A 26309-nucleotide genomic window follows, 5' to 3' on the forward strand; every position below is an offset into this window, starting at 1 on the left:
AAAAAATAAAATAAAAATAAGTAAAACAGGCAATAATATGACTTCTAGATACCTGTATTAAGGAATTAATTGGCAATGAAGTCAAAGGATGTTCATCTCAACATTTTGTATAATCAAAAAGGCTATAGCAACTACACCCCCAACAGGGGTGGTGAAATAAATTATGACATAATAGAACACTACGTAACCTTTTAAACTGTTTTAGAAGGAAGTTTACTAGGTGAGAAAGTGCTCAGATTATAAGTCAAAAAACAGGTTAGGAAATATAATTCAATATAAATTCAGTATAAATTCAGTAGAATCCAGTATGATTCCATCTTTTCTTTAAAAAAATATGCAAAAAACATGCTGAGAAAATGCTGGATGGAAATCACCACACTGTCCATTGTGATTATCTCTGGTTGGTGACTCTGGGGTGAATTTTATTTTCTTATATACTTTTGTAATTTCCAAATTTTGTTCAACATATTACTTTATAATCAGGAAACAGAGGCTTATTTTTTAAAAGAACTAGATTACATCATACACTATGCCTGCACTTTGTAGTGTGCACCTGCACACACACACACACACACACAGTTGTCAGGGAAACCTTTTTCTGATGAGAAAGAAACATAGTTGTGTTTATGCAGATGGAAAAGTTGTAATCCAATCTTTTTTTTCTGCTTTTCTGCTCTGATCACAGAAAGAAAAAATACCGAGTCCACACCTTGGCAAGATGGAGGAAAGAAAAGCTTTTGCGGGGGAATGAGACGGGACCTGCCAGTGCTTTCTCTCCAACAGTGCTGGGAGGGCTCTTCTGAGATCCTATCTCCCATTCTCTAGTCAAGATCACTGGCTCCTGCCTGGGTCCTGGCACTGGCTGATGAAGTCTCAGAATTTGCTCCTGCCCCCAGGCAGAGGCCCTCATGCAAATTTGAGCTGTTTCCAGTGCCTTCAGCCAGAAGTCCATTTTGCTTGGTGTTGGACCCTCCTCTCCTCCGGCATGCCTGTGTCTGCATTCTCCCTGTTCTCTGGTTGTTGGATAAGTGACTGCCAGACGTTCCCCTTAGGCATGCTCTTAGAGTACCTCTATTGCTCACCTGGCATCAAACCTCCAGTTCTCCCCTGGCCCCTGGACTCAGGTATCCTTGTCTACCTGGTCCATATCTATTATATCTTTTATGGCCTTGGCTTCTTGGCTGTACCCATTATTTATTGCTGTATATCAAACCATCCCTCCTCATAGGGTTGTTACGAAGATTGAGAGAGAGAATACATGCAAGGCAGAAAACAATGCCTGGCCTGTAATCAGCACTCACTGAGTTAGTGATCACAGCTATTATTATTATCTTTATTGACTCTAACTGTTCTGAAGTCTGAAGGAGCAGAATAGATTGAAACACTAAGCCATATTTTATACCTGAAGCACCACAAGCTGAGGAAGAAGTTCAAGTTCTCCTCAAAGCAGATTTAACAAAACCAAGTTTAGGCTGAGAACCCATGGACAGTCATTGACAGTGAAAGGAAGGCATCCCACTGTTCCCCAGGCATGGTATTTCTTTAAACCTTTCTCCATATGGTGCTTGCCCATGACAATGTGAGATATCAAATAGCAGTAAAAAAATTAACTAAAGATAAATTAGCCGGGCATGGTGCCGGGAGCCTGTAGTCCCAGCTACTTGGGAGGCTGGTGTGAACCTGGGAGGTGGAGCTTGCAGTGAGCCAAGATCCCGCCACTGCACTCCAACCTGGGTGACAGAGCGAGACTCCATCTCAAAAAAAAAATAAAAATAAAATAAATAAATAAATAATTTATTAAAGATATAATCTAAGAAAGGACTCAAGTGTGACTAGGTTATATGGAGTCATCCTGTTATCCCTGAGACAGTGGAGCTGATTGGCCAAGATACACTGGGTAATTGTCAGAGGCGTTTGAATCAGAGCAACTCCATCTCAAATAGGGGATGAGTAAAATAAGGCTGAGACCTACTGGGCTGCATTCCCAGGAGGTTAAGGCATTCTGAGTCACAGTATGAGATAGGAGGTCAGCACAAGATACAGGTCATAAAGACCTTGCTGATAAAACAGGTTGTGGGAAAGAAGCCGGCCCAAACCTACCAAACCAAGATGGCCACAAGAGTGACCTCTGGTCATCCTCACTGCTACACTCCCACCAGCACCGTGATAATTTACAAATGCCATGGCAACATCAGGAAGTTACCCTATATGGTCTAAAACGGGGAGGCATGAATAATCCACCCCTTGTTTAGCATATTATCAAGAAATAATCATAAGAATGGGCAACCAGCAGCCCTTTTGGGCTTCTCTGCCTATGGAGTAGCCATTCTTTCATTCCTTTACTTTCCTAATAAACTTGCTTTCACTTTATGGATTCACCTCAAATTCTTTCTTGTGCGAGATCCAAGAACCCTCTCTTGGGGTCTGAATCGGCACCCCTTTCCAGTAACGTAATGGCTTCCAAATTGCAGGCTAGAGCTTCACTGAGGAAACTGATCATGTTTATTGGTTATTTTGTACGTGCCAAGGACTGTGCTTGCTACCTTATGAGCATTTCCTCATTTAGTTCTTAGCACAGTCCTGTGAGGTAGAGTCTATCACTAGCTTTAGTTACAAATGAGAGAAGTGAGGATTAGAAAACTTTCAATAACTCACCAATAGGCACACAGGTAGTAAGAGGCAAAACCCAGATTCAATCCCAGGCCCATCTGCCTCTACCGATAGCCTTTATAATACAAGGCTAGGTATTCCAGCCTCAATCCTCGATAGCAAATATCCCAATAGGAAGGGTCAGGAAAATCCTAGCTCCTTGCTCCCTGGGCAAGACAAAAGGTCACCTTCACAAGGAGATCTTTGGGAGTGCATATCTCAGGGATGATTCTGAAGGCTCACAGATACATGTGTGTATTCTGAGGTGTGAAGTTCCCAGGAGACAGGGGCAGGGCCTCTGAGGAAGAGGAGAAGAGAGGAGCTGGCAAGGAGAAGACAGATGACAAATGAAGCCTGAGTCCGCAGGGAAGCTGTCCCTGGTAACCTGCTCTCTGCCTCCCCAGGGTAACTCCATTCCACCAGGCAGCTGCCCCAAGGGCACTGACAGTCAGACCTCTCAGCCCCCAAACCAGGAATCAGACCAGAAGTCCTTGAAGACTGAGCAGGTCCTTCCTCAGGAATAGAAAGTTGTCCCCTCCAGACATCAAGGAGGGCCCCTTCAATTCCGGCTGAGCTCAGAACCACTGGATGCCCTCAGAGCCATCCAAGGTGCAGGCCTCTGGCCAGGGCTTACCACCTGCCTCAAATCAAATCAGATCCACAATGTGCCAGGGTATGTGGGAGACACAGCTGTAACCCAGGCACTGCCCACCTGCAGGAGCCACAAGGCACAAAGAACAGTGCAAGCAACCTGGTGAAGGAACTCGTACTCCCAACCTGGTCCCCAGGGGAGCTTGCTGGAGGCAGCATTAAGGACAAGAAGGTTTTCAACAAATGGGGATGGGAGGGAGTCAGTTAGGATAGAACATAGAAGGGAAACAACACGTCCAATTTGGTAGCACAGCCTTTCTGACCCCAGTGGTTTTGGAAAGATACCTAATTTTTCTGAGCCTCAATTTTCTAATCCATACAAATGGGTATAATAGGTGCTAACTTTTCAGGTTGTGAGCAGCAGCTAATGCTATGTCTGGCACATTGGAGGGACCCAGACATAACCTTACTGATGATTATTTTTGGGTCCCCTTGGAAGGCCTCAACCTCCTGTATCTTGGTGACCACACTGCAGCCTAGGCTGTGGCCAGGACCACGGCTGAACCAGCCTCCCTGCCTCCTCAGGGAAAGCTCTTCCCAGGCCCCAGCCTGCTGCACCCCAGTCTTCCTCCGGGCAGTCCTCGGGCCAGGACTGCCCGGAACTCACCTGGCTGAATGACAGCTTGTCTCTGTCCTACCCCATGGTCCAGACTTCAGCAGGGTGTTCAGAGCACATTCTGGTTTCATTTAGTCGGAAGAAAGGAAGAGAGGGAAGGGAAGGCAGACAAGAAGGAAGTAGCTGCTCCTTCCTTCACAGAAACAACGGTCAGCTGAACAGCCACTGGGGCCTGGCTCTTTTTGGTTCAGTGAAATTGTAGAGGGAAACTCCTTTTCCTCAAGGGCTCTCAGGGGATTCTTAAGGGGCCTCTCGTTCATGCAGACTTCCAGAAGTTTCTAAGGGGGGTGCTTTCTGAAGCAGGAAGGAGTCGGGTATGGTGGCTGTGGAGCTATAGAAATGCTTGGGGGTAGGGTGGGGAGATCAGACCGCAGCCTTCACAGCTGAGGGTGAAGAGGAAGGGACAGCAGGGATCTGGGCGCACAGCGGGACACCAGTTAAATTCTTCCCAGAGATGCTGAAGGCCAAAAATTGGACTGGAGGCTAAAAGCCTAAGAGGAAGATTCTAGAATAAACTTCTCAGCCTCCATTTGTTTCCTTCGTGCCCACTAAGCATCATCGGCAATGATCTCATTTATTCGCTTATGTTTTTATTGTCTGCCTCCCCAACACCTTCTAAAACGCAAGCTCCATCTCCTTTGCTGATGTCTCCCCAGCTCTGGGACGATGCCTGGCCTATAAGAGGTGGTGGCTGCTGGGGGTTGGGGTGGGAGGATTGGGGGGCAGGGGAATAGGGAAAAGGGAGGCTGTAGGATGTGAGGCCAGCAGGACGTGGATGCTGCTCACCAGGCAGGAAACCATGATGGTCTGAGGTGTGGAGAGGGGGAGGAGAGCTGCTTAGGTGATGAGACGACCACTACCCTGCTGGATGGGAAGAGATGAAGGGAAAGCCTTGCTCTGCTCTCAGAGACCTGACAAAGGCACCCACTTGGCCATTCTTCACACTAAAATTTATCCGCCAGGAGCAGTGGCTCACGCCTATAATCCCAGCACTTTGGGAGGCTGAGGTAGGCGGATCACCTGAGGTCACGAGTTCGAGACTAGTCTACCCAACATGGAGAAACGCTGTTTCTACTAAAAATACAAAAATTAGCCGGGCTTGGTGGCGGGCGCCTGTAATCCCAGCTATTCGGGAGGCTGAGGCAGGAGAATCGCTTGAACCTGGGAGGAGGAGGTTGCAGTGAGCCGAGATTGCGCCATTGCATTCCAGCCTGGGGGACAAGAGCGAGACTTCGTCTCAAAAAAAAAAAAAAAAAAAAATCAGCCAGGCGTGGTGGCACACACCTGTAGTCCCAGCTACTAGGGAGTCTGAGGTGGGAGAATTACTTGAACCCAGGAGGCTGAGGTTGCAGTGAGCCGAAATCGTGCCACTGCACTCCAGCCTGGGCAACAGAGCAAGACTCTGTCAAAAAAGAAAAAAAAAAAGAAATCTGTCAATAGAAAGGAAAATTTGGCCAGGAGCAGTGGCTCACACCTATAATTCCAGCACTTTGGGACGTCAAGGTGGGAGGATTACTTGAGGCCAAGAGTTCAACACCAGCCTGGGCAACATTACAAGACCCTTGTCTCTATAAAAAAATTTTAAAACAAAGAAAAAACAGGAAAAAAGAGAGCACAATCAGAGTGATCAACATGAGACTTGGAATAACTTTAATAGGAAATGTGTATAACTGCAAGAGAAGAATTATGCATTTTTATTGCAATTTATGAAAATGATAAATAAGTAACAGAGAGAGATTCCATGTTCCTCAATGGAAGGGGTAAATGCTATGAATGTGTCATTTTCCCCAAATGAAGTTATGGGTTTAATGCAATCATGACCTAAATTCTAAGAGGATTTTGCTGGAATCCTCTCATGTTTTTGTAGAAAATGTTCCTCAAATTCATCAAGAAGAATAAATGAGTGAGACTCTTCAAGAAATTTCAAAAAATCAAGAGCAAGGGCAATGAAGAAGGATGTACCCATCAAATATTAAAACATATAAGGCCGGGTGCAGTTGCTCACACCTGTAATCCCAGAACTTTGGGAGGTTGAGGCAGGCAGATCACTTGAGATCAGGAGTTTGAGACCAGTCTGGCCAACATGGTGAAACCCCGTCTCCACTGAAAATACAAAAATCAGCCGGCACCCCTGTAATCCCAGCTACTCAGGAGGCTGAGGAAAAGGAGAATCACTTGAATCTGTGAGGCGGAGATTGCAGTCAGCCAAAATTGTGCTACTGCACTCCAGCCTGAGTGACAGAGCAAGATCCTGTTTCAAAAAAAAAAAAAAAAAAAAAAAAATATATATATATATATATATATATATATATATATATATAGCAGCTAAAATGAAAAGACACATGGATGGCTGGATATAAATGCTAACCCTATATATAAAAAACACACTCTCTGGTAGAGGAGACATCACGGACACAGGGAAAGTATGAAATAGATGGTATTGAGATTATTATTTAGAAACTGGGGGGTATCAATCCTACCCCAAAATAAAACCCAAATGGATTGAAAGAAAGTATAAGAAAGAAATTTCAAGTGCAAATAAACCATATGGAAAAACTCTACCAAAAAGTAAATTATTTCCCAAAGCTTCAGTAAGAATAATTTTTTTAAGTTCAGAAGTTTAAGAAAATTTGGTTTGACATATTTAACTTCAAAAGCCTTAAAAGTTTGTATAAAATTTCAAAACCTTTGTATGTATTGAGTAATTCCCCAAAATGAAAACAAACCACTCATACAAGGGAAAATATCTGCATTGAAGATAATAAATGATTACTATTCATATTATATAATTTGCCCATGCAAATCAATGAGAAAAACTTTGTATCCAATAGACACATGGAGAGGGGAAATTGGCAAACACATCACAGAAGAAATTCTAATTTAGTAGATGCTATATATAGACTGAATGTTTTTGTGCCCCCTCAAAATTCATATGTTGAAATTGTAACCCTCCAATGTGATGGTATCTGGAGGTGGGACCTTTGAGAGGTCACGAGGGATCAGTCTTCATGAATGGGCTCATGCCTGATATGGTTTGGCTTTGTGTCCCTTCCCAAATCTCATGTCAAATTGTAATGTCCAGTGTTGGAGGAGGGGCCTGGTGGGGTGTGACTGGATCATGGGGGCAGATTTCCCCCTTGCTGTTCTCATGATAGTGAGTGAGTTCTCACAAGATCTGATTGTTTAAAAGTGTGTAGCACTTCCCCCTTCTTTCACTCTCTCCTGCCACCATGTGAAGATGTGCCTGTTTTCTCTTCGCTTTCCTTGTAAGTTTCCTGAGGACTCCCCAGCCATGCTTCCTGTACAGCCTGTGGAACTATGGGTCAATTAAACCTCTTTTCTTCATAAATCACCCAGTCTCAGGTAGTTCCTTATAGCAATGTGAGAACAGACTAACACAGTGCCCTTATAAAAGAGACCCCAGAGAACTCTCTCATCCCTTCTGCCATGTGAAAACACCACAAGAAGATACCATCTATGAACCAGGAAGCAGGTGCTCCCCAGAAACTGAACCTGCCAGCACCGATCTTGGACTTCCCAGCCTCTAGAACTGTGAGAAATCAATTTCTGTCATTTATCAGCCACCTAGTCTATGACGTTCTGTTACTGCAGCCCAAGCCAACTAAGAGAGTAGATAACATATAGAAGACGTTTAGCCTTGAGAAATGAAGATAAAAGCAAAAACAAGATACCACTTTTCAGCTGTTAAATTAGCAAAATAAAAAATTTAATGGTATGGCTCAATCATGAAGACTCTGGTGGAAGTAGACTTTTCATTGCGTGAGCAGTTTATTCAGCAAGTTTGTTATACATCTAAAATGTGCCCATCACAGGACTAGGCACTGGGAATGCACCAACACATAAGAATTCACATACCTCAGGCAGAGTCTATAGTCCAGTGTGGGAGAAAGAGGAAGCAATGTGGGCATCCGGAGGCTGCTCAGAGAAGGGTTGACTGATCTGGATGGAAAGGCAGGAGGGGAGTGGCAAAGACCTTCCACACATGGAGGTGGAGATGAGGGCAGCCTACAGAGGGGAGGCACAAGGCCTCAGCCCAAGCTCTGCCTGAGTCTGATCCCAGCACGCCTTTCCAACTTCTCTCCCCAACTCCCAGGTCCCACCCTCCTGCCAACCACCCTGGACTCTACACTTCCTGTGCTGCTCAGTTCTCACTGCCAAGTTCTCACCTCCATGCCTTTGTTCAGCCTCCACCTTCCACCTGCAATGACTCCCCTGCACTGCAACCCTGATGAAAATCCTTCAAGGCCCACCTCAATCTCTTCCATGAAGCCATCTCTGTCCTCTGTGCTTCTTTTGCATCTCTTCCATGGCCTTGTGCTCATGCATTAATTCCCTCATTCGACAAGCTTCCATAGGGCACCTCTGTGCCAGGCACCATCCCAGGTGCCAGAGAGACGAAAGCGAATCAGATACAGTCATCACCCCCAAGGAGCTCCTGACACTCACCATATCAGGCCCGTAGTATAATTCTGTGTGACCCCATCTAACACCCCTATAAGACGCTCTACTCCTTAAGAACTGGAGCAACATCGTGTGCATCTCCACCCACACTGTGTTCACAGCAGACGCTTACAAAATATGTCCAGGTGAAGTGGACTGAATTGGATTGACCAATACTTGCATATATTACCTCAGATAATTCTCACTGCATCTGTGTGGGCCATTATTATTGTGAGGTATTATTATCTGTAAGTTTTTATTATTGTTATCCTCATTTTACAGATGAGGAGACTGAGGCTCAGTAAGGTAAAGTCCTTGGCCTGTGGTTACTGTGGTATTTAGCACAGCTGAGAGGGTCTGCCTCCCTGCCCAGTCCTTTGCCTCATTGCTCCTTCCCCTAGTGTTCTAACAGGAGCAGAGATGGAGGATGAAAACCTCCAGACAGTGCAGAATATTCAGTGAGGTACTTTTGTCCTGCAGAAATAAGACACTGTCAATTCTCATTACTTGAAGTAGTTATGTTCTCAAAAGTTGTTGTGAATAAATATCAGTGGCTGATAAATGACAGAAATTGATTTCTCATAGTTCTGGAGGCTGGGAAGTCCAAGTTCACTAAACTAGTGAACACCTAACCATTGCTCCCAGGAGATCAATATACAATCTAGTATAAAATATAGTACTGTCTACTATATACTGCACAACATGTAGTATTCTATACTATATTGGTCACGACATTTTCATCAACTGATAGATACATAACCTTGTTTTACGTGTGTTTCTGTTTAAAGACACCTAATTTAACATCTATCATTAGGTCATTAACATTGGATCCCCAGCCAACAGCACTATATTTATAACTCATGCCTGAATGAAATTTATCTAACAGAGGAACTTTCTCCATAAGGCACATCACAGCCGTCTTGCAATTAGGAACACCGCTAGTCAGCACTTCAGCACTATACTTGGGGGCCATGTTAAATAGCAAAATCACCAACAAAAAGCACAAAAATGCTTAAAATATGGCACTAAATATAGCACAAGAAGGACACTTGTATGTGAGTTGAAACAAGAAGGCAGATCATCCGGCCTCAGCTGGGAACATGCAAATTGGGAGACTCAAATTTTTCATTGCTTTGCACATGTCTGTGAATAACCAAAAAAGTGCCATGAATATTGATTTTTAGGGTTACAAATAAATGTTTGCAAGTAGGCAAATTCACGAATATGAAATCTGTAAGGATCAACTGTACCTCACTAAAGAAAACAGAAGGGAGAGGTGTTCGATTTGATGGGTCCAAGGACTCCCATGTGGTTCCCGAAGCCAGCACTGATGGGCTCCTTATGGCCATGTCTTCCGAGGCATTGAGCCTGCAGCTTCCCACTGTGTCAGAGCAGGAAAGCAAACGAACTCAGCAAACGAAGCCAGCTCTCAAGACCCAACGTTCATTTCAGAGTAATAAAGGGGAGCCCCTGAGAAAGGGGCCGGTCCTGGCCCATCAGCTGCAGGTAGTCAGGTATCGGGAAGGACCTGAAGCTGGGGCTCGTGACCTGTGTTCTCCCAGCATGATGGACCAGACTTCGGGACCTCAGGCAAACCAGGGACTCCTCTGGGTCTCCGTGTCGTCAACTGTAAAGGGCAGAAGGATCCTGTTTGGTTCCACAACTGACACAAATCAGAGTTGTGAGGGGCCTTCAAGCACCACCCAATGTAAAATGCCTTTGCCAGGCTTCCAGGCAGGGGGAGGGGGACACTGGGGGTGATCCTCAGTGGCTGTGACAAGTGCATGCTGAGCCACCAGTGCACCCAGCTCCAGCTCCCTCAGGACCTTGGTCTACACATACAGGATGCCATCTAGCAGGGCAGATGCAGCTCACGGCTCCACGTGGGAAGTGAACCTGTCACCTGGCCTCATTAGTTTGTCAGTTTGACCAAATGAGTAAAAACTAATAAATGGAAAACAGTCATCTACTAATAAGTGGACCAGCCAGGGCAGCAGAGCTGAGTCCTGTCAGAGCTGAACTGGGGCAGTGAAGTGGAGATCAGGACCCAGAGCCAACCAGGAATTCAAAGAAAGAAACGAAGAGAGGAACAAAACACCCAAGCCCTCTCTCAGGGCACTGGAGGAGCCCAGAGCTTTGAGGCAGGAGTCCAGAGCCTGCTGAATGGAGACCTTTTCTGTAGAAGCTGCCAGAACAGGCCAGGTACGGTCGCTGACACCTGCAATCGCAACACTTTGGGAGGCCGAGGCAGGAGGACTGCTTGAGTCAGGAGTAGGATTACTTGAGTCAGGAGTTCAAGACCAGTCTGGCCAACATGGTGAAACCCCATCTCTACTAAAAATACAAAAATTAGCCAGGTGTGGTGGTGTGCACCTGTAATCCCAGCTACTTGGGAAGCTGGGGCAAGAGAATCACATGATCCCAGGAGGTGGAGGTTGCAGTGAGCCGAGATTGTGCCGCTGCACTCCAGTCTGGGTGGCAGAGCCAGATTCCATCTTAAAAATAAATAAATAAATAAACAAACAAACAAACAAACATTAAAAAAAGAAGAAGAAACTGCCAGAACATGGAAAGATTCAATCTGTGAGAAGTCACAGCTCTGGCTCCCCTACACCCTAGAATGTTGGCCTTGTGAGCGGCAGCAGTACAGGCAGGGATGGATTGCTCACTTAGCACATGCCAGCCCGGGGCAGGAAGCAGAGTGCCCAGATGGCGATTAATCCAACAACTGTAAGCTCCCTGGAGGCAGAAATGGTATATTCCACCAAGGGTCTTGCACAGTGCTTAACATGATACTGCTTCTGTATCAATAGTGTCTACACCACCTGCTTTCAAACAAGCTTGCAATTCCTTTTAAGAGAAGACATATCCATAATACATGTTTTCAAATAGAAATAAAAATTCTTAAATGTAAACAGAAATGCAAATAAATATACCCCAAAATAAAGTTATACAGTTTGAGGACTGAACACTGAATTTAAATCTGAGCTCTGAAAAGCAGAAAGGGTTGCCTACACTCAGGGATTAAGTCTTTCTCACTACCTGATTTGTCCTTACAAAAAAATCTTAGGATTTTATCACATGGTCTTTGCATAAATGCAATAGATCCAATGAAGATTTACAGATGTCTCAGAAGGCAAGCCAGACTCATTAGGTCATAGAAAGAGTAGCAAGGAACTCAGGAGATCAAAGAAAGGAAGAGACCAACCCCAGTCCTCTCTCGGGGAACTGGAGGAGAGAGGCAGAAAGAGTAGCAAGGAACTCCACCCCCTGTCCTTGACTTTTGCGGGACAGATGTCGGCTCTGTTCAAGAAGAACTGCAGAGCAGTGACCTTAACTTTAAGAGACAATGTCGGTAAATAGAGGTTAAGGTAACTGGTGCTTTCTTGGGGGCTGGCATTTGTCAGTAAAATGCAATGGCCCCTTCGTTTTAGAGAAGTTAATATCTACTAATGTGGTCCCACCTCACTGATTGACTGGGGCAGGAAGAATCTGTCTGATGCTAGCACATGTGTAGGGCCATAAACCGTCCCATGCAAAACACTGAGTGTGTCCTCTGTTTGCCTTTTTTGTGTCCCATCCTACCCCAGTCCCATCCAGTGCCCAGGACATGAGCATCTATATTACAACAGGTGACAGAGACTGAACCCTCAAGAAAAGGAAGAAAAGAGGCACCAGAAGAAGGATCTTCTTCCAGACTACCCGGCAATAGCTGAAGCTCTAGGATCCTTCTCCTTTAATGAAGAAGGGAAAAGCAGCCTTGACCAATGTCATGGGACCTGAATTAGGACCCAAGGTGGTGCCTCTTACCCACTGGCCCCGTATGCACACTCAAATACCTAGAGCTGGCAGGAGGACAGGCAGGCAGGGAGCACTGAAGTGAACGGGGTTGGGTGTGAAGATGAAAAGGGAGTGGTGGGGACTGCGGCTCACCATGGAGTGCAACCCGTTGTTACGCAACTCTGTTGATCGTTGCCATGTGGGATTACTGGACCAGTGTGGCCAAGTCTTCTAGCTTTTCAAGAGAAGCCAGAGTTCTGGATTTTTATGAGAAATCTGATTTTTAAATGTTGGCTGTAAATTAAAAAGATGTAAGCGCTACAAAACAAACAAAACACTTCTGCAGACAAGATTTGGCTGGCCGGTTGACCACACAGGACCTCTCGCTTGAAGGTGAATGGGAAAGTCATGCCTATAGGTGATGGCAATGTCAGAGGAGAGAGGGATTCCTTGGGCAATGGCAGCTAAGGACCAGGGATGAAAGAAGAGACAGAGAACCTGGGAAGCAGAAAGCAAGTAGCAGCAGGAGCTAGAGGTGGGTGGGACCAAGTCCACCAGCTCAGTGCCAAGGCCAGCTGGGCCTTTTCTCAGTGTTTGTGGGCAAACAAGGCTCCTTAAAGAGGACCAAAGAGAAATAGGATGACCAGAACATGGAAGAAGATTCCAATGGCAACTCCACCACCATCATCACCTTCTCTCTCTGGATCTCCTTGGAAACCACAGAAATAATGACCTACAGACCTTGGTATAAACAGCTCCAGCAGAAATGCAGCTGTGTCTGGGCCATCATGCACTGGGTACTAGGATGGGGAGCCTCATCCCAGACTCACATCAGCAGGGTCCCACTGAGGCTCTTCAGGTTGTGTCCTCAGCCCTCATGGCCAGGCCCACTTGTCAGGTGCTCAGTTTCACAGCCTTCATGCAGCCTGGGCTTTCTTCACCTCCTCTCTCCAGCCCACTGTTGTCTGTTGTTTTCTAAGAAGGGATAAAGGAAGCTCACAGCCACATCACTGTCAACACCTCTGGGAGCCCACTAGTGGGTCTCTGCAAGGTTCCTGGCTAGATATGATCTAAGCAGACTATTCTGAAGTTCCACGAGGCATCAAAGGAAGGAGAACGCAGACGTTGTGGTTATCTAATCAGTAATGTATGCAGCAGACATCATGTATCCAGTCCCCATTACACTCAGGGAATTTGGCAAAAGAACCAAAGGACTCATTCTTGGACCTCAGGAAGCTTAGAGTCCAGCACTCCATTTTATAGATGAGGAAACCAAGGTCCCCCAAGGTGAAGTAACATCTTCAAGGTCTGTCATGTCATAGGTAGCCCTAAGAATGGTGGCACTGGTTTTATAAAAAATTAGTTTAGTTCATTATCATGCCCAATAAGAACATGTTTGAGCAGCAAATGCATTTGCAACAAAGGTCAGTTTCCAGCTGTAACAAAGTAGACCCATCTAAAAAGAGGCTAGGAAGTACAAGAGCAAATATATATAGTTTTACAAAAACTAAGATGCTAAGTTTAAAATTTTAGGGATTTGAGGGAGGTTTTTTTTTTTTAGAAACACGGTCTTGCTTTGTCACCCAGGCTGCAAAGCAGTGGCTTACCGCAGCCTGGAAATCCCAGGCTCAAGAACAATCATAGCTCACCATATAGCCTGGAAATCCCGGGCTCAAGCAATCCTCCCACCTCAGCCTCCCAAGTAGCTGGGATTACAGGTATATGCCAACACACCTGGCTATTTACTTTTACTTTTTATTTTTGTCAAGACAGAGTCTTGCTGTGTTCCCCAGGCTGGTCTCAAACTCCTGGCCTCAAGTGATCCTTCTGCCTCAGCCTCCCAAAGTGCTGGGATTACAGCTGTGAGCCACCATGCCTGGCCATAAAAGATCTTTGATTTTGTCAACAAGAATTCACCACAGTATTCTTATAAGTCATGGTAAGAAACATTTTTTCTATATATGACACTATACTGGAAAAATGTATTGGAGGCTACATAAGTAAAAAGCCTTTAGTAGGGTTTATTTCATTTCATTCTGCTTTAGATATCAACTACTATTTAAGAACAAGAAACATAGAATTCCATTCAATAAATACAAACAAAAATACATACACAGTTTAAAAAAGGAAGAGTGGAATCAGATTAAGAAAAACCAAAAGAGGGATGCTTGAGAGGCTGAGACACAGTCTTTCTGTTGGTCAAAGCTGAGAGGCCAAAGACTGAATCCTCAACAGATACATATGATACACGTGATCCCCAGCACTCATGAGACTGTGTCCCCAAGTTCCACGTATTAAGATGGCTGGTGAGAACTCAAAGTATTTTCCCATGACAATGGCATTATAAATGGCCATGTGGGGGTGGTACTCCCAGGCTTGGTCCTTAAAGCCAGGTGAACTCGAAAGGAAGCTGGGCTACCCCGGGGGTCAGTTCACTCGCCCATCACCTCCCCAAACCAGAAGCTTCTCCCTCATTCATTCATTCTCTTGCGCCACAGACGTGGACCTACCATCTGCTCCCATTATTACTTCATTTCCACGTCCTCTCTCCCCAGCACGCCTTGTCAGCCTTCTGCTTCGCTCATTTTATAACCTCCTCCCTTAGAGATCGCTTCCATTATCAGAACTCCCACAGTGCCTTACACAGGTAGCTGCCGGAGGCATTCAGTAGGGCACACTGCAGCCAAGGGATCATGACAGAGGCTCCAGCAGGCTGGCCATGGGGGGCAGGTGCAAGAAGAGGAGACAAAACAAAAATGAGAGGTACTTCGTGGCCCCTGAGAAGAGAGATCAGCCTTGCTCCTTTCTCTCCAATTCCTAGTCCAGTCCCCAAGAGGCCAATTCTACTCCGCCTCTGTTCTTATAGGGCCATGAGAATATACTCTTAAAAGACGCTCCTCTATTTGAGCTATCTTGAGTGGGATTCTGTATCTCACAACTAAAAGAGCCTTGGCTAGAACGTCAGGTACTAAACTCTTGTTTGTCCCAATTTCTTAAGCTCATCTCCCAATTTTGATTCAGGCTCTCAGATTCATGGCTCATGAGGATACCCACTCCCTGGATGGACACTCAAGAGGAGGCACCACCCTTGCCCCACCTGGCCCTGCACCCCACCGTGGCCCCAGGTGGAGTCCCAGCCCAGCTTCTCCAAATCCTGACAAATGCGCTCGTAATAAAAATGAACTTAAAGGTAAATTTGCTTTTCCCAACACTTCAAGTTCTCAGTGAACTCTGGCTTCAATCCAAGGTATAAGTCAGCCTCTGAATGAGGCCCTGGAGGATGAGAAGATCAACTCCTTATGCTGCATTCTTTTTCCTTCCCAAAGAGCAGATGTGCACGTTATCAGATGCCTCCTTATCATCTCAAATCATCTCACTAAATTCAAAACTTTATGGGTGGAATAACCGCCAGGCTGCGCCTGGTTCCTGTGCTGACATCCCCCTCCTTTCCAGCTAGCACCTGCTGATTGCTTTCCGTGGGCTGAGCCCAGCCCTGGCTCTGGGGCCAGACCTGTCCTCTGACAGAGGGATTTCAGGGGTTTGGACTCAACACACGAGAGTCTCAGCAGCACACCAGCCTTCCCTCCGGTCTGACTCTGACCTGGGCTCCGATTTTGACTTGTGGATTTCTGTATTATTTCTGACTCTTGCTGCCATCTTATTCTCTCAGGCCAGCTATCTGCTTTCCTCCCTAATCCTTACTTCCTACAAGAACCAGTCGCTCTTGCCTTGTTCTTTTGAGCTCCCAGCATGGAAGAAGAAGCCTGCTTACAGCCTCTCTGATGGGATTTGCCTGGGTCTCTGGCCCACACATCCCAGCCTCCCTGTGCCTGTGCCTCTGCTCTGCCTCTGGTGGGGCCCTGTGCACCCAGGCTGGACCCCCATCACCAGCCTCTCACCTGGGTGACAGCTGTCACCTGGGGTCTTCCCCATAGGTGTGGGGGAAGCCTGCCATGAGAGGGCAGTGGCTCCCTCAACCCAGTGGGGGCTTTGATCCCAGATCCCACCCTCCAATCTGACCCATTCCTCCAGTGCTCCCAGAGCACGACAATCATCACTCCCATCTTAAAAACACAATCTCCTTAATGGTGGGAGAAAAAGTGGTTACTGCTATATCCTTGGTGCTGAGCACAGAAGAGGTCCTCAATTAGCATATTTTACATGAGGAAGGAGGGACAGAGAGAAAGCAATTCTAATCATGAATTTGGCATCAGAGAGGTAGCAGAGCTGTGGGGTCGATCCCAGGGAAGAGTGTGGGGAATGACAGGCTAGGAGGGCATCATGTGAAGATCAAGTTCTGACCTGTGGGAGCCAAGAACTCTTGTGGGCGAGGCAGGGTGATGATGAGGGCCAGCTGGACATCCCCAAAATTCTGAGAGAGAAAGGCTGAAGTGCATGGGGACCCCAGCAAGCTCTCCCCGGCTTGCAGACTTAAGGACCACATTTTCCATCTGAGAATCTGTACAAAGGGCCCTATAAAGAGAAGCTAATGACCACGTGGCTAAAGGGTCTCCTTTCCAGACACTCCCTGCAAGGTGATGTGGGCCTGCCCAGCTCCATCCCTGAGCTTGAGAATTTCTCTTGCTGCTGGTACCCATCCCCAGCAGGGGGTCGGAGGCATCACACATTCAAACAATCCATCCTACCCCTGACAGCCTCATGGGGGAGCAGGAGAGCAGGCAAGACCATCAGGCAGTCTTGAGCCTCCTGGCTACATCCACAGTTCACACGTGTTTGTCTGGCACCACTGATGTGCCCAGCCTGATGCTGGAACAAAAGAAGAAAGGCCAGACTGTCACTGCTGTTGACAGTCTGGTTGATGGGTCGGGCAGATGCTGAATAAATAATAGCAGGCAGGATGAGATTTAGCATCCGTAAGCCTGCAGAACACATCCTGTGCACCCCCAGCACCTCTCTAGGGGAGTGATGGCGAGCCTAAGTCTTCAGTAGCTCAAGGGAACAGGGTTAGAAGTGATGCCAGTGGCTGTTTCTAGAAGCAATGGAGTGTAGGAGCTAAATGCAGGGCCTCTGACACTTCAAAGACTAGAGTCCTAATCTTCGCTCTATCAATGATTAGCTGTGTGCTCACCGACAGCTTACTTACCTCTCTGAAAATTCATTTCCACACCTACACGTACTAATAGTACCTACCACATAGAACTGTTGTGTAAAGATTAAATAAAATCATGTCTATAAAGCATTTAGCCCATAATTGACATAACAAATGGTACTTGTTCTCATTCTTTCGTTGTTACTACTAAAGAGGAACCAGCATTGAATCCATTCTCAGATCCCTCTCTGGCCAACTTTGTGATGACCCCAGAGTGTGGCTCAGGACAACTCGGGAAGTCTTTTTTTTTGAGGGGGGAGACAAAGTTTTGCTATGTTGCCCAGGCTGGAGTGCAGTTGTGCGATCTCAACTCACTGCAGCCTCTGCCTGCCAGGTTCTAGTGATTCTCCTGCCTCAGCCTCACAAGTAGCTGGGATTACAGGTATGCGCCACCACATCTGGCTAATTTTTTTTGTATTTTCAGTAGAGATGGGGTTTCACTGTGTTGGTCAGGCTGGTCTGGAACTCCTGACCTCAAGCAATCCACCCGCCTTAGCCTCCCAAAGTGCTAGGATTACAGGCGTGAGCCACCGCACCTGGCCACTTGGGAAGTCTTTATGTTGGAGATTGATTTAGAGATTTCCCATGTGCTGGTTGGAATCCAAATCCAAGCATCTAATAGAGCACACTGATACAGGCCCCGCTCCAGAGTCTCCTGCAGGTTCCGGAAGAGTGCTAAAATGAAGAATTCCAAGAGACTTGGACATTTAGGGAGCATGGGGTTTGGGACACAGAAGTTGGGGGTCGCATAGAGAAGAGAAGACAAGAGAGCCAGCAAAGGGCCAACCCTGTGGGTATTACTGTTATTATTTTTGGTGTCAGACCCCAGAATAAGTGCTTTACGTATCACACTTATTTCATCCCCGCTGTGAGGCAGGTATTATTATTCCATCTTACAAATAAGGAATGAGTTGCCCTAAGTCCCACAGCAAATCAGTACAGAGCCAGAGACGCAAACTCAGGCCTGCTGGGCTCCGACACCCATGTCTTCCCACACTGCAGCCCTCCAAGGTGCTGATGCCCACGGGCACAGCTCCAACAGTGGGGAAGCACACCAAAGACAGGACTGGGGTCAGAATTTCGTAACTTGAGATCCATGGATCTCAATGTGAAAACTGCAAGCACGATTGTGTGTGTGTCTGTGTGCATGCGTGCGTGTGTGTGTACCTATGAGAAGGTTCATAATGTTCATCAGATTCTCAAAGGAGTCTGTGAATCTCAAAATGTCAAGCACAACATACTTAGAGAAAAGAGGCCACCAGGACCTTCTTCTTTGGACCCCCTCCTCACCTAGCTTTGGAGGAGACAGTGGAAAGACAGGGATGTGTAAGAGAGCTCCCTGATGGGCCCCTGTGACTCTTCAGATTTCCAGACCTGTGGCCCTGGCAGCAGAGGCCCTGAGATTTCTCAGAGACGGCACTTGGCAATGCATGACGTGGGAGAAGACAGACTTGAATCCAATGAACTGGCCCAGCAAGAGTCCATTCTGACGTTCATTCAAAAAATCGAGACATCGTCCCTTCTGTAGGATTTCACAGGGAGCCCCCCACTGACCCATTCTCATTTGGACACTTGGCAGTCAGTAGCACTCCTACCCCAACAAATAAAACTAGTAAAATGATGAAGCCATGTCTACAAAGCTTGGGGAATGTCTCCACAGGGGTAGAGGCTGAAAAATCACAGCCCCACCTGTAAGCTCTCTCAAGAGCCTCAAAGTTGGGCTGAGTGCAGTGGCTCACACTTGTAATCCCAATACTTTGGGAGGCTGAGGCAGGAGGATTGCTTGAGCCCAGGAGTTCAAGACCAGCCTGGGAAACAACATGACATCTCGCCTCCACAAAAAATACAAAAATTAGCCAGGCATGGTGGCATGTGCCTGTGGTTCCAGCTACTCAGGAGGCTGAGGTGAGAGGATGGCTTGAACCCAGGAGGTTGAGGCTGCAGTGCACCACTGCACTCCAACCTGAGTGACACAGCAAAATCTTGTCTCAAAAAAAAGAAAAAAAAGCTTCAAAGTTAAAAATATGCTGGGAACAGAAACATGTTGGATCTCTTTTTAGAGCCTCAAACCTTGGAAAGCAAAGCCCAGAAACCCTAAATCCAAGTTCTCTGATTCTGGACATTGGGTATCTCTTGGGTATGCATTGGTGTTCAATGCCTACCTTTAGCCCTGTAATGCCTGATAGCCTTTGGTCCCCTCTTTTCTTTAGCCTGAAACACCAGCACTCAAATCCAGAGCTCAAACTGGCTTGAAGGAAGTTAGAATGTGGTTCCATCAGCCCCCACGATCAGATGGGAACACTAAGACCAGGTGAGAGTAATGTGTGCCACTCAAAGTCTTGGACAGAGTACGGATAGGAACTCTAGGAACCAAAGGGTCTGTGGGTAAAGAAAGAATCCAAGGCTGGGCGTGGTGGTTCACGCCTGTAATCCCAGCAGTTTGGGAGGCCGAGGCAGGTGAATCACTTGAGATCAGGAGTTCGAGACTAGCCTGGCCAACATGGTGAAACCCTGTCTCTACTAAAAATACAAAAATTAGCTGGGCATGGTGGTAGGTGCCTGAAATCCCAGCTACTCGAGAGGCTGAGGCAGGAGAATTGCTTGAACCCGAGATCATGCCACTGCATTCCAGCCTGGGCAACAGAGAGAGACGCTGTCTCAAAAAATAAAATAAATACAATGAAAAAAAAGAAAGCGTCCCCATGATTCAGAAACAGGGCTCAGAGAGGGGACATGTCTCAGAGTCTCTCCTGCTAATGTATTATTTTGAACCCGATGCCCAAACCGTTGGGGTTATGCAGACATCCTACACAGATGGCAGGAGTTTAGGAAGTGAAGATTTAGAGCAAGGTTGATTTCTTAAATAGAGATGGACATGGCCCAGTGGCTCAGAATAGATGAGGCAGGAAACATCAACTTCCATCCGAGCCAATAAGTAATTAAAACCATTTCCCCTTTCAAAGTCCTCATTACAAACATCAAGAAATCAGATCCAGATTTCCTCTTCAGGTACATTTACAAAGATGGACGTGCCCAATGCAGACTTCCTGGACTCTTTAGGGAACAAACAAACAAACAGAAAGTTCAAAGCATCAGCCACACAGGCTTCTCCTCCACATCTCCTGTGGCTAACAGGAGAGGTGTCTAAGAACTCAGGAATGGGGCTGTCAGGTTCAGCCACTCTCGTATCGAAGAGGGTGCAAGAGGGTCGGAAAGTGTGTGCGCGCCTGTGTGTGTGTCTGTGTGTGTCTCCCACTAAGTACTTCCTTCACTACACAGCTAATCCGATTAGCAGCTTTAGGAAACTCTGTAATGTTAATTCAAGGGCCCCATTCATAGAACAGCTTGGCCAATGCCTGCCCAGGACTCCCATTCTTCTCACTGCAAATAAAATGCACACAGAAGACTTTCTCTCCCTGAAGAATCCTTTCTTGCCGCCTTGCCCCCACACACATCCAAAATGCGGCTGCCACATCCTCCAGCAGCCCCATGACAAGGGAATGGGCCCATCAGAGAATGTGGGAGAAATAGCGGCTCTCTCCATCCCAAGAACAAAATGAGGCCAATTTTAACAGCACCATCTACCCAGGCCATCTCCTCAAGCTGGGAGGTGTTCAGAGCAAAGAGGCATCACGAATGCAGCTGGGTAGAGATGGATAAAGAGGCTTGAATGGGTCATCCAACCTTTCTGGGGGCCTTCATTTCCTTATGTGTAGAATGGGGACTTTCAGCAGAGGGAGCAGCTAGAACAGAGGCTGTAAGGAAGGAAACTGGGGGCCTGCACAGGCACATCATTGCATTTGGCTGGAGGACCAGGAGTGGGAAGAGAGGCTGGATACGCAGGTTGTGGACATAGCATGAAGGGCCTTAAGAGTCCGACCAAGGAATGTTTCTAATAAGCAAGGGGGAGCTATCGAAGGTTCTAAAGAGCACAGCTATATTCGTTTCCTAGGACTGCCATGCAAACTACAACTGAGTGGCTTACAACAGAACTCTATTCTCTCACAATCCTGGAGGCTGGAAGTCTGAAGGCCGGGTGTTGGCAGCATTCTCCCCAAATGCTCTAGGGGAGAATCCACCTTTGTCCCTGCTTAGCTTGTGGTGGCTCCTGGCAACCCTGGTGTTCTTGGCTTGTGGCTGCATCACTTCAATCTCTGCCTCTGTCTTCACATGGCCTTCTCTCTGTGTCCTCTTCTTTTCCTATAAGCACGGCAGTCAATAGATTTAGGATCCACCCTAAATCCAGGAGGATCTCATCTCAAGATCCTTAACTAATTAGATCTGCAAAGATTCTATTTGCAAATAAGATTACATTCTGAGGTTCCAGGTAGACATGGGTTTTGGGAGGACCCACTACAGTGGTCACAAGGTTGCCAGAAAGATAAGCTAGAAGCAGAATGGAGTAAGAGAGACTAGAGGCAGGAAGACAAATTGGCATGAAATCAACACAGCTCGTGGCCCCAAGTGAACAGAAGACATGCTCCCTGCTGTGAATCCTAAAGCTGTCAGTGGCTTTTTGTGGACACTGCAGTACGCTAAGTGGGCTCTTAAGCCAACCCAGGCATAAGGTCTTGCCTCACCATTGGCACAGAAAGACTCCAGCCTACTTTTCAAGTGACAACAAAGGAATAACCACCTGCACTCTTGTTCTCAACTCCTCTAGCTGGCAATATGACGGGCAGGTTGGTAAACTAGAAGACACAGCAACCCTGGAGTTGACAAACTTGGGTTCTAGTCCTGATTCTGCTACTGAATAAATTTGGACACATCTAGCAAATGAGGCTGACTAGGTCACCTCTAGGGAAACTGACATGATTTCCTTCTGCAGCCAAAAAAGCGGTGCCAAGATCACAGGATAAACAGGCAAAGGAGGCCTCTGGGGTTGCACTGTAGGGTTCTGGGCCCTTCCCCCCATGTCTCCCTCCAGGGACCTCAGACCTCTCCCCTTGAGCCCTCTCCCTACCCTCCAACAAAAGAAACAGGATGGCTCTGTGTCCCCACCCGAATCTCATCTTACAGCTCCCATAATTCCAAGTGTTGTGGGAGGGACCCAAAGGGAGATGATTGAATTATGGGACGGGTCTTTCCCATACTGTTCTCGTGACAGTAAGTGGGTCTCACGAGATCTGACGGGTTTAAAAATGGGAGTTTCCCTGCACAAGCTCTCCTTGCCTGCCGCCATCCACGTAAGATATGACTTGCTCCTCCTTGCCTTCCACCATGATTGTGAGGACTCCCCAGCCACGTGGAACGGTGAGTCCAATTAACCCTCTGTCTTTTGTAAATTGCCCAGTCTCGGGTACACCTTTATCAGCAGAGTGAAAATAGACTAATACACAGAGGCACTTACCAAAGCTTGGAAATGAGATTAACTTGCATCTAAGAATACATCTTCCCACACATTTGGAAGTAGGAAAAGAGGGTAAAGGTTTGGTTCCTTTTTAATGAGATATATATATATATATATATATATATATATATATATATATATATATTTTTTTTTTTTTTTTTTGAGACAGATTCTCACTCTGTTGCTCAGATGTAGTGCAGTGGTACGATCTTGGCTAGTGAAATCGTACTAACAACCTCCACCTCCCGGGTTCAAGCAATTCTCCTGCCTCAGCCTCCCAAGTAGCTGGAATTACAGGCACCCACCACCATGCCCAGCTAATTTTTGTATTTTTTGTAGAGACAATGTTTCACCATGTTGGCCAGGCTGGTCTTGAACTCCTGACCTCAAGTGATCCATCTGCCTCAGCCTCCCAAACTGCTGGGATTACAGGTGTGAGTCACCGCACCCGGCCTATGATTTTTAAAATTAAAACAAATGTTTAAAGATACATGCAGAAAGTTATTTATAGAAACATTGCTTCTAAGAGGAAAAAAAAATACAGAAAAAAATGGGAAACAATCTTCACATTTATCTATAAGGGCTTAGTTAGGTAAATCATGGCAGAGTCGCACATTGAATCACTACTGCCGTTAAAACAAGAGAGACCACAACGTGCTGCATGACAAGATGTCCATGATACAGTGTTAAGTAAAAAATGCAGACAATGCCAAAGCACATCGAGTAAAATCCCTAATCCCTTTTATGTTACACACACACACACACACACACGCACACATGCACACAAACAGCCCGAGCACATTAAGTCTGGAAAGAATCCAGCAAACTGGTAATGCCAGGGATCTCTGGGGCTGGGATAAGAGGGGATTTTCACCTTCCACTTTATACAATTATGAGCTACTGGACTTTTTTTTTTTTTTTTTTACAACAAGCAGCATTAGTTTAATTAACAAAAACAATAAAAAATATTCCCATTCTGACGATAAAATAACTATTCATACTATTCTAGGCAGACGCAAAGTACTATTGGACCTCAGAGAAAAATGATCAGGATAAAAATCACTTTGCCATAAAAACACACTAGAAAAAAAATATCAAGCTTGGGAAGGAAGAAACACCAAGTATGATATATATTTCAAAGGCCTCATTCCTAAGCCCCCACATTCCCTATGTACACAGCAAATTTCCCTCATTCTCCACTTGTTTTAATTTTAATCTTAATTTTTTTTTTTTTTTTTTTGAGACGGAGTCTCGCTCTGTCGCCCAGGCTGGAGTGCAGTGGCGTGATCTTGGCTCACTGCAATCTCCACCTCCCGGGTTCACGCCATTCTCCTGCCTCAGCCTCCCGAGTAGCTGGGACTACAGGCGCATGCTGCCACGCCCAGCTAATTTTTTTTTTTTTTTTTTTAATCCAGGCAGGACGTAGGCTCTGTGCTCTATCAGCTCTATCAGCTCACAGGAGAGAAGGGAGAAGACAGGCCTCCAAGTTCTTAGGTCATGTCCACCTTGAGCAAGTGGCATGAGGGAGAAGACAGAGCTGCTGGGCTTCCTCCACCGCAGCATCCTCAGGCAGCCTTCCCTCAACACAACCCTCTAGCAGCTGGGTGTGCCGCTGGCGTGGTGGCTGGCCACTGCCCTGCCTCTCTTTGGGGTCTCTCACTCCCATCTGCCAACCTTGGGCCCCCAAGGACAGGAGGAGAGCTGAGAAAGGCAACCCTGAGCATTCTTGATGGTGGGCCGGCGTCAAGTCAGTGAGACCCAAACCGGGGAGACCAAGACTCAAAGGCCTTACTGGATCCTGCACAGACACCACTCCTGTCTTCTAAATGAGTATACACCCACTTAGAGCATCAAGTGGTACAACCACTTTGGAGAACTCTTCGACAGTACCTACTAACGCTGAACTGTGTGTGCCCTATGACCCAGCACCCCCACTCCTGGGCACAGGCCCAGTGGAAATGAGTGCTCATGTTCACCAAAACACTACGTCCAAGAATGACGGCAGCAGCTTTATTTATCGTAGCCCAAAGCACAAACTGCTCACATGTCTGTCAACTGAAGAACAAATAAACCAGGGTCCGTTCATACAATAGAATAATGCATAACAATGAAAAAGAGCAACACGGCGACGTGAGTGAATTTCAGTCACAGGCTGCACAAAAGAAACCAGACACAGAGTAATACAGACCGTATGACTCCATGCAGGTAAAAGGAATCTGTGGTGATAGAGGTCAGACCAGTGGCTACTTTGGGATGTGTATTAACTGGGAGGGGTGTGAGGAGTCTCTGGGGTCTGGAATGTTCCTTATCTTGGTCTGGGTGGTGGTCCCATGAGCGTGTACATATGTAAAAGTTCATCATGCTGTATGTTTGAGATACATGAAGTTCACTATTTTTAAGTAACACCATCAAAAAAGTTTTAAAAATATTTTAACTACACATACAAGATTACAGTCAGGTCAGCTTCTCTAGGCCTCCAGGTAAGAACTGGGGAGAAAAGTGTGATTACATGGAGTGGTAGGATTATGCAAAGATGCTTCCTTTGGTTAGAGCTTAAGTAAAGTTCTGAATATATTGGTATTAAAAATAATTGAAAACTCCATTTAAAATGTGAATAGAATTTCAAACCTTATACGAGACCTCAAAAATCCTAAGAAATGACACTCACGAAACAAGACACCATAAAGAAATCCTAAAGTACATAACTGCCCCACCTTCCTCCCAGCCACTCGCGATGAGGTCCCCGTGACCTCCTGGCAATGTCAGCCCTCACCCACCAACCCCTGCAGGGAGCTTTGAAGGCAGGTCCCTGTAGCTGCTCTGGTTCCTCATAAACCCTGGGAGGTGCCCCTGCCCTGGGCACATGCCCACACATTTCCCTCCAGGTTCCAGAGGTCTTCCTGGATGTCACCACATACACGAGCAGCCTGGGAGAGGGGTTGCCTGATACAACCCTCCCCCCAGCACCATCCCCACTGCAATCAGCATAGTGAAGCTTCCCAAGCAGCCAGCCAGGAACCCAGCACCCCAAGGGCATCTGGTGGGCTGCAGACAGCAGGGGGAGAGGGGACTCCATCAGGGCACCCCTGATTTCAAGATGAGCAAGTCACGCTCCTGTTCACCAGAACCCCTACAGCCCAGTGGGTAAAGCCCAAGCTCATGAGTTCAACAGGCAAGCCCTTCACCATCTACCCCAGCTAACTTCTCCAGCCGCATCTCCCGCCACAGCCCACAAAGGGCTGCCCTCCAGTGACTTGCACGTTACCTCTGTTCCTCAAATAAGGAGAGTCCCCCCATACTTCCTGCCTTTGCAAAAGGCTCTCCTTCCACCTGAAATGCCCTTTTTCCCACTCAGGACTCCGACTCACCCTTCAAGACACCACACACAAGTGCCCATTCACATGACACCAGGCAGGCTTCTCCACTCACTCTCTGTCTTCCCACTGCTCTTGGTTTCTCACACACTTGCTATGAGGTGTTATGGTGTTACGGTTTTCTGTTTACATTTCACTTGACTCTCCAATCTGGAAAGTGCTGAACCCCAAGGCCAGGGTCCTAAGAACCAACACCGAGCTCCAGCCTGAACCCTCTGATAAAGAGGCAAATGGAGATTTTCTTAGAAGAATCAGCAAACTTGGAAGCCCCAGCTCCACTGGCTCCAGTGGAGAAGGAGAAGTGACCCCACTGATTTT

General features: G+C 46.6%; 1 protein-coding gene across 1 annotated transcript in view; it reads right to left on the reverse strand.

Annotated features, from left to right (window-relative positions):
• The window catches only part of TLL2 (tolloid like 2), a 146393-nt gene that overhangs the window by 86724 nt on the left and 33360 nt on the right, over positions 1–26309 (reverse strand). The gene's annotated exons all lie outside the window — the stretch shown is intronic.

Source organism: Pongo pygmaeus, chromosome 8 (assembly GCF_028885625.2).
Source record: "Pongo pygmaeus isolate AG05252 chromosome 8, NHGRI_mPonPyg2-v2.0_pri, whole genome shotgun sequence".
Taxonomy (NCBI): Eukaryota; Metazoa; Chordata; class Mammalia; order Primates; family Hominidae; genus Pongo; species Pongo pygmaeus.